General features: G+C 39.9%; 1 non-coding gene across 1 annotated transcript; it reads right to left on the bottom strand.

Annotated features, from left to right (window-relative positions):
- Positions 1 to 7,671: 7,671 nt before the first annotated feature.
- TRNAS-UGA lies at positions 7,672 to 7,753 on the bottom strand. The gene has a single exon. It is a non-coding gene; the product is annotated as a tRNA-Ser (tRNA).
- Between the last annotated feature and the right edge of the window lie 39 nt (positions 7,754 to 7,792).

The raw sequence follows: 7,792 nt of genomic DNA, 5'->3' as shown, positions 1-7,792 counted from the left end.
ACTCCTAACATTCTGTGATTCTGTGATTTATGGACTCCATGTAGCTATTTCAGCCTGAATAAGGGATTTTAACACCAAGTGTGGTTAATAGGTTTCAGCTTCCTGATATAGGAAAAATCACATTTTTTAGTATTAACAGCCCATAAATGATAACAACATAACGTGGTGTCTGAAAAAGTCCTTTACTCCCTTGTATGTGGAAAGGGCAATCTGTACCTTCCCTCCACACTGCCACCTTTCACATACTTGGAGATTTTTCATGTTACCCTCTCTCTCTTCTTCTTTAGGTTAAGCAAATACAATTTGTTCAGCTTTTCTTTAAAACTCCTATTTTCTGGACTGCCACCATTCTTCGTGTTCTCCTTTTGACTCTTACCAGCTAATAAATATCTTGAAGTTTGGTGTTTGCTTAAGTACATGTTCAAACAGTGCCAAGAATACAGAGGTTATCCCTGCTAGTCAAGAAGTGACCAATTTTTTACTTACTTTTATTGGAGGAAGATTATCAAGTATTATCTCAGACAACTTAGGTTTTTTACATGTTTATAATAATTTACTTGCCTTTCTCTTTTGTTTCTCAGGATTTTCAGAGGGAAGTTACTGGCACTTGCGTTTCCGCTGGTCAGGGGATGCTCCATCAGAGCTTTTGAGGAAATTCAGAAACTATGAGATCTAAAATGTAAAATACGCAAGAGCGTGAGAGCATCTGTTCAACACTTCAGTATTTTTTTGGTCAGCAGTTATAAGTTATTTGTATTTTGTATTCATTCATTGCGATGTGAACGTTGTTCAAATAGATGTCTTAATGCTGGTTTGTTAGCACATGCTATGCGCATTACAGATGGAGGTCTTTTTGTTTAATAAGCAAACTTTAATAAGCAAAGCCCTTTTCAGTATTAACGTAAAGTGATTTTGTGAAGTTATAGAACATCTTGTATATTGTTTTTTGTATTCTTAAATATTGTGTAGTGAATAATATTTTTCTCAATATCATGACATTATAAAGAGTGTGCTCTCTGTAGAACCAAAAGTCAATGTTAGACTCCAGCATATCATCCTATTTGATGATGATCTTCCAAAAGCTACATGACAATGAACTTTAAACAAAACTGTGGTTATTTCTAGACTGTGCACTCTGGTTCACTTCTCCATGGCATTGTACTTACTGTAGTGATCGATAATGCACGCATACACAATACTATTACAAACTTAACTTGCTGGAGACTTGTGATCTTATGATATAGATGAAATAAGAACCTTCTTATTATCCAAGAAGGTCACTGTGATCGAGCACTCTTAAATATCACTTGCTTCCAGTCTTAACAAGTACAACTTTTTGGAGCAACTGTTTATTTTGGAAGGCAGTTCCAGAACTTCACTTCTCCAGTTAGCAACTTTCTTCTTCCTCAGATTTATTGCTGGACAACTGGTACCCCTTGTATGTGTGCCGATATTGTCCTATGGCTTAATAGTAGTTTCCCTCCCTGCTCTAGTCTGGTAGATGGGGTTTTATCAGGGTTTTGTATGGTGAGTAATGAGGAATCAGGCCAGTCAGCATTAATGTGTACAAAATCTCACACTAAAGGTTTTTGATATTTTGAGCAATTTTTCAAATTATACATTGTGTTTGCTTGTTTTGTGTTTGCTTTCTTCTTTCTAAACCTACTATGTTGAGTATTGATATTGTGTTTTTGTGTAGGCAAGAAATTCCGTCAGCAACAAATAAAACTGCATGTATACAGAAAGGGGTTGTTTTCATTTTTGCAATTGAAATCCTCTATGCGCCACAGAAATCCCTTTTGAACTTCTTGTTACTTGTCCCCTCAGTGGGTAAAAGCTTAAGGGAGTCTGGTCATGAATCCTGGGAATCTCCACGGAAAGACTCATCTAAAAACTACAGTTTTCTCCCAACATGGAAACAATATTATGGTGTCCGTCTCTTCCCTGGAGTGAAGCTTGACCCTGCCGTGCAGGGTATGATGTGCTGACTGACCTGCTGTGCTTCTCCTGTTTGATGGCCTATTTGCTACAAATTGTAACCCAAGTGCCTGCCAATGGAGCCCTGATAACACGTACATCTTACTAACATCATTGGTATATTTATTCTGGTGATATTTTTTTTAAGGGGACTGATGCCAGTGTTAATGCTGGTCGTGTTTATAACAGTTTAAAAAAGCTCAGAGTACTGGAGTTCTGATACGAACTATCATCTACATTGATCCTAGATTTGATGGCATCAGTAGCAACAGCTATATTTACAGCACATCATCCTGCTTATCTAAAGTATTTTTTTCATTCTACATGCTTTTCCCTTGCATATTTTGCAGCTGAAAACATTATAGAAAGGAGATTAAGAATCCTCTCCCTATTTCAGTTGCTCATAAAGGTAAAAAAGAGTAGTCAGATGGATGGTTTAGCACCTAACCAGCTGGTTTCCCTTGAGAAGTGAGTGCACAATAGACCTTTGAACAGCTAACTCATTTCTCATGTCATTAAAACTGATATCGTTATTAACCAATTATTACATGGTTTGTTTTGGGAAAGCACCTTTAGGTTTTTTTTCTGGATGAATAATTGCAGATATCTGGAGAACTTTTAGCCCAGGGAAAGCTGATGGCAAAACCTGCATTTTGCAACATACCTGCTGGAGAGCAGTGCTCTAATTTGTATTTGCCCTGGTGAAGGGTGCAGATCACTAACTAGTGCTCTGGTACACAGACACAGGCTTTTCTTCTATTTTCTTCTATGTATATATTTAACTTGAAATGCTCAGTTTTCTGACCATTCTGACCAAATAGAGTTTGAGAAATTTGCTCCTAGTGGAGCAAACCCAGAAGTACTGCAAAGGAAGAGGAAGCTGTGCAGCCTGTGTTACTTCTGGGACAGTGTTTGTGAGACCTGACCTGTTGGCCTGTAAGAAGAGTTAACTGGAGTAAGTGGGCAGCCCAGTTATCCCTCATGTTGAAAGAAAAGAAACAAGCACCTCACAAGTTACTCAGTGTTGTATCATTCAAGGCCCACACTCCCCAGGCATAAACTGCTTCTCTTTTTTAAAAAAATTCTATACTATTTTTAGAAGTTTTTTGCTAGTAGCATGAAAATACCTAGCAAATGTCCCACATGGCATTATCCACAATAATGTGGTGCTTTGGCCTCCATACTGGTAAGCATATAACGTACTTCAAATGCCTAAATATTAATTGGTGCAGGGGTTGTATGGTGGATCTCGCAGGCTCTGCGAAGACGTGGTTAAGAGGCAATTGAGTCAGGCACATGTGGTTTTTTTCAGGCCAACAGAGAACTTAACTTTCTTTGCAAAGTGGAAACAGCTGCAATAGGACAGTTGTGGGGGTGAGGAACAACAGTAACAACCCTAGATAATATATATTAGAATTAGGGTGTGTGACTCTCAAGTTAGGGGAGAGGGCAGCTACTTGCAAGGGATGGTAAGGTCCTATTTTCTTCTTCTGGGGTTTCCTGTGAGTTGTTTAGGTTACCTAAAGGGTCTTGAACCTTCTGGAGATCTGAGGAGCTTTGATTAGGTGTAGGCTTCCACTGTACAGTGATTGAGTATTACCATGCTTGAGTGCTTTTTTAGCTATAGGTCTAAGTGACTTAGCTTAGCTTGGTATGAAAATAAACAGGCCTAGATCCTCTGGAGAGTAGTCAAATGTATTGATTAAATTTGGCCATTACTGGACTTGTGAGGACCGGTGAGATTTCAGCTGGAAGTTATCAGATAGCTGATGAGGGTGCAGGTGGATGATGATAAAATATAGAGAATAGGGTATATTTTTTAATACTCTCAACCAGTTTTGCAATAGCAGAAGTTAAGCAACTGTTTAGCCAGCTGTTTACATTGAAGCTGAACAGCTCTGGAGGGGGTGTTTCTTGAATTATATGAAATTAATACATCTTTAATTACTGCTGTCATGCCTGTTCTTACGCAAATGTTGAATACATAAAATTGAGAATGTTCCAGTTCTCCACAAACTTTTTGTTTTTTTCTAGTGTTTGCCAATGTTTGAGTTTGGCAATGTAAGAGTTAAAGTTTTGATGATCAATACAGGTAATATACAACTTAAAATCTCAGGCTGAGTAATGCTGAATGATAAGTAAGGTCATTTCCTGAATGCTTGTTTCCCTCTCTGGGGACAAGGATGAGGCAGTTTATACATTCTATAATAGCAGCAAGTGTCCTGATGATTAAAACAGATACTAGGTAACTTTAATTTCCTGAGCATAAACATTGCTATCTTATACTGTCATATCCTGAAATGAGAGACAAGACGGCAGAGAAGGTAAGCAGGGAAGCTGTTGTAAAGCTGATGAAATGACACAGCAAAAGATAAAGCAACTCAGTTAAGCTATCAGCCTCTGTCCCTGTCAGATGGGGTGATACGTATCAGTTAGTTTATGCTGGGTACTTTTATTGCAGCCCAGTGTAAATGCTCATCCTGCTGTTATAAGAGTTGCCAAGCCTCCCCCTGACAGCAGGCACTGCGTATGTTCGTTCTTTCACCTTCACTGTATTGGTCTCTTTTCCTGCCCACGTTAATGAAGATGAGACTCTTTATGTGCTCTGTTTGTCCCACCTTTGAAAGGTCTGTGTCTTGAGTCATATAGACCGGGAACTTTTACAAGTTTTAGGTCTCTAATGGATATCATAACCTGTCATAATGATGGATGTTGGAGAAAACTAATTTTCTTTCTTCTCAATTCCATCTTCACAGTGGTTTGCTCTTGCTCCCTTCTTTTGGTGGGGTAGTGAAGGAAAGAGGCTACTTCTAGAAAATGAGATTTGCTGTCAATGTTCAGAAGGTTTCCAGTCTTGATGTGCTACTTGGTTTTCAGTGCTCTGGACAAAATTATTTCCTCGCTACTTTGTCCAAACTGCTTCTCTGAAAATATCAAAGGACTCTTGTCACCAAAGACTGACAGCTCTTCTGAGGTGACTTAGTTTAACTCTCATCCATCAGTCCTTACAGAAACTAGGTTTACCCTGTCAGAATTGTAAAAGTTGGTTCTTTACTAGCAGTTAATTTCCATGGGGCTCCCAAATTTATGCTGGGTGGAGGATTGTCAGTTCCTCCTCTTTCTCATAAACAGCTTTGAATGGATGATATCAATGGGATGGGGGTCAGGAGAGGAGAATGAGCAGAAAGGTCCAGTGGACTAAGAGGCTGCTCCAGCTGGTTGGGCCTAGGTGCCTTTGGTGCTTTCTGCTACTTGTGGTCCTTGCTTTCAAAGGATCTGAGTCTTCCCTGGAACTCCCATGTCCATCCTTGTCCTGCCATCGCCAAAGGACAGGGCTGTTAGCTTCAGTGTAGATAGCTAATGATAAAAAGGAGCCTGGACGTCTTAAGCATCTCTTCTGCTTGGCTGGCTGGAGGCACCTTGATCCCTGAAGGTACTGAGCATTGGGTCTGAGCCAGGTTTGGGGCAGAAAGTTGCACTAAGTGGCAGAGATATGGAGCAGGACCATGTTGAGTCCGTATGTACCTTTTCAGGTCTGGATTCCAGCACCAGATTCATTACTGCCTTGCTCTTTCTCGCTCTTGTAGCTGATTAAAAAGGGAAGCAGATCAGAACATCAGCACTTTAACTCTTTGCTACAAAATGGAGATGAAAAGTGACGAGAGTCAAGAGGAGAGCACTGTGCTGCTGATGCATATGTAGCTTCAGTAGGCTGTTTGGTCGTCCTTACTTTCTTCTGTAATTACAAAAAACACCAAAAACCAAAACCAACCAAACAAAAACCCAACAAAAAACGCAAAGCCCCCAAAATAACTGCAATTAAAACCATATGGTTCTTCCCCTTTAGTGCCTTCTTGAGAACATTTTCATAAATCTTGCTGAAGGGTTAGGGTGGGAAATAACTTTGGTGTTTGCTGCTGCCCTTTTATTTTTCAGCGACAAAGTTTAGGGAAAAATCAGCCTCAAGGAGAAAATGTTCACAGATGCAAATACTTCCTTAGACAGAGGAGACTTTTTTGGTTGTGCTTTTTTTTGACAGACTGGCCTCTTATTTTTCAATATAAAATTTAAAATAACCATATCTTTTGGTGTTGGTCATTTGACATTTCCAACCCCCAGCAAGGTCACAGTGAAAAGGACATCTTGAAGTTGCAAACTTCCTAAGAAATATTTATTGCACTGGTGCTTTGTCTTGAGATCTATTAAAGCAATGAACCTTGTTTTTGAAAATAAGACACTTAAAGTGGTTGGTAAAAAAACTGGCAACTTCTTCAGAGATGCAGTGGAAAAGAAGGGCTTAGCACAAAGCTTGCCCTCTGTGTTTAGTGTTTTGACCTTTTTAATGATGTCTTTTTATCAATTTGGAATGCTGTCCAAAACTTACATGAAATAGAGTTTCTCTCATCTGTTCCAGACAACAGGGGTGGATGGGATCTTCATTATAAAAGACCAAAGAAGAGTTTAAATTTCTGACTGATTAAACAAAATCAAGCCTTGGATGTGGAAAAGAAGTTCTGTGTTTTTTCTATTTGTTATATGAAATGTCCAGACTCACTGAAATTTCTTATATTTTGCAGAGTGACTAACATGCTGTACTGCTCTAAGCACACAACTTTAAGCTGCTGTTAGAATACAAATATGCTAAGGTGAAGGTAGCACATGTACTGCAGCTTAGCAAAGGATGCTTAAGTCGGTACTCTGGAATTGAAAAAGTGTCTCTTCTGCAGTGTTTGAGATAAAATGTCCAATTCAGGTATCCCTTGGCAGGAAGAACTTAAGGGAAATACCTGATGTTATGGTCTTATATTGCATAGTACCATTGTCAGTTATCGTTCCTTTAAGAATTCCTCTTAAGTGTAACCTCTAACACTTGCATGTGCCCTAACAGAAACAAACACCCAAACCTGAAATCCCTGGAAGCCTTGTTAGGGAGCACTTTGAGTTGTTCATTTTGCTGCCAGCTTAAACAATTGCTTGTTCGTCCCCTCTTGCTTTTATTTTGTTCTGAGCGGAGATATTTCAATGTCCCTTCTTCTTCCCTCACCTCTATTTTCTGATTAAATTAAGTTGCACTAACAAAACATGATAGAAAAAATGGGTTTGCTTGTGTGTTCATGGTGGGTTTTTGTCTTGTCTTTAAGAGAGAGGGGAGTGAGAAGTGGCTGTTCCTGCTCTAGCCTATTTTGGCCTCTGTGGAAATGGTCTTATTTCCAGTCTTCTCTCACCTGGTTTTGCAAATTATTCAGCTCTTTACTAATGCTGAGATCACACATAGGAGGAGAATGAAACATCTGAGTGGTGAAAGGTTAGTTAAAGCCAGTCAGAAAGTGGGGATACGTGTGTGTAGGGGTAGGTGCCTTGTTCTTTTTCCTGGTGAGCTGTGGAGAGAAAACTGATCCCAATGTGCCCTTCTCCCACCTCTACCAAGTGCTGGTTACCACAAATGTTCTGGCTGCAGTGCTGTAAGCTTGCCCTGGGACCTTCTGCTGCTTTAGTAATACTTCTAGTTCCTGACAGAAGCAGGGGAGGAGTTTGTAGACATGGCCTAACGAGTTGGATGAATAGGAGAAATACCAGATAATGCTTCTTGTTACTGCAGAGGCACACTTAACAGTGAGAGAAGACACGAGAAATAAAACTCGCGCAGTATAAACCATACAGAAAGGTTAGGGAAAAAAGAAACCCCCAACGGGCCGCAGCGAGCAGGGTTCGAACCTGCGCGGGGAGACCCCATTGGATTTCAAGTCCAACGCCTTAACCACTCGGCCATCGCTGCTGCTGATAGACATTGGCTCCGGCTGAAGTCTTTCTCGAG

This window comes from Mesitornis unicolor, unplaced genomic scaffold (assembly GCF_000695765.1).
Source record: "Mesitornis unicolor isolate BGI_N332 unplaced genomic scaffold, ASM69576v1 scaffold8476, whole genome shotgun sequence".
Lineage (NCBI taxonomy): Eukaryota > Metazoa > Chordata > Aves > Mesitornithiformes > Mesitornithidae > Mesitornis > Mesitornis unicolor.
The sequence above is the reverse complement of the archived record's forward strand: the minus strand, read 5'-3'. Positions and strand labels throughout refer to the sequence as shown.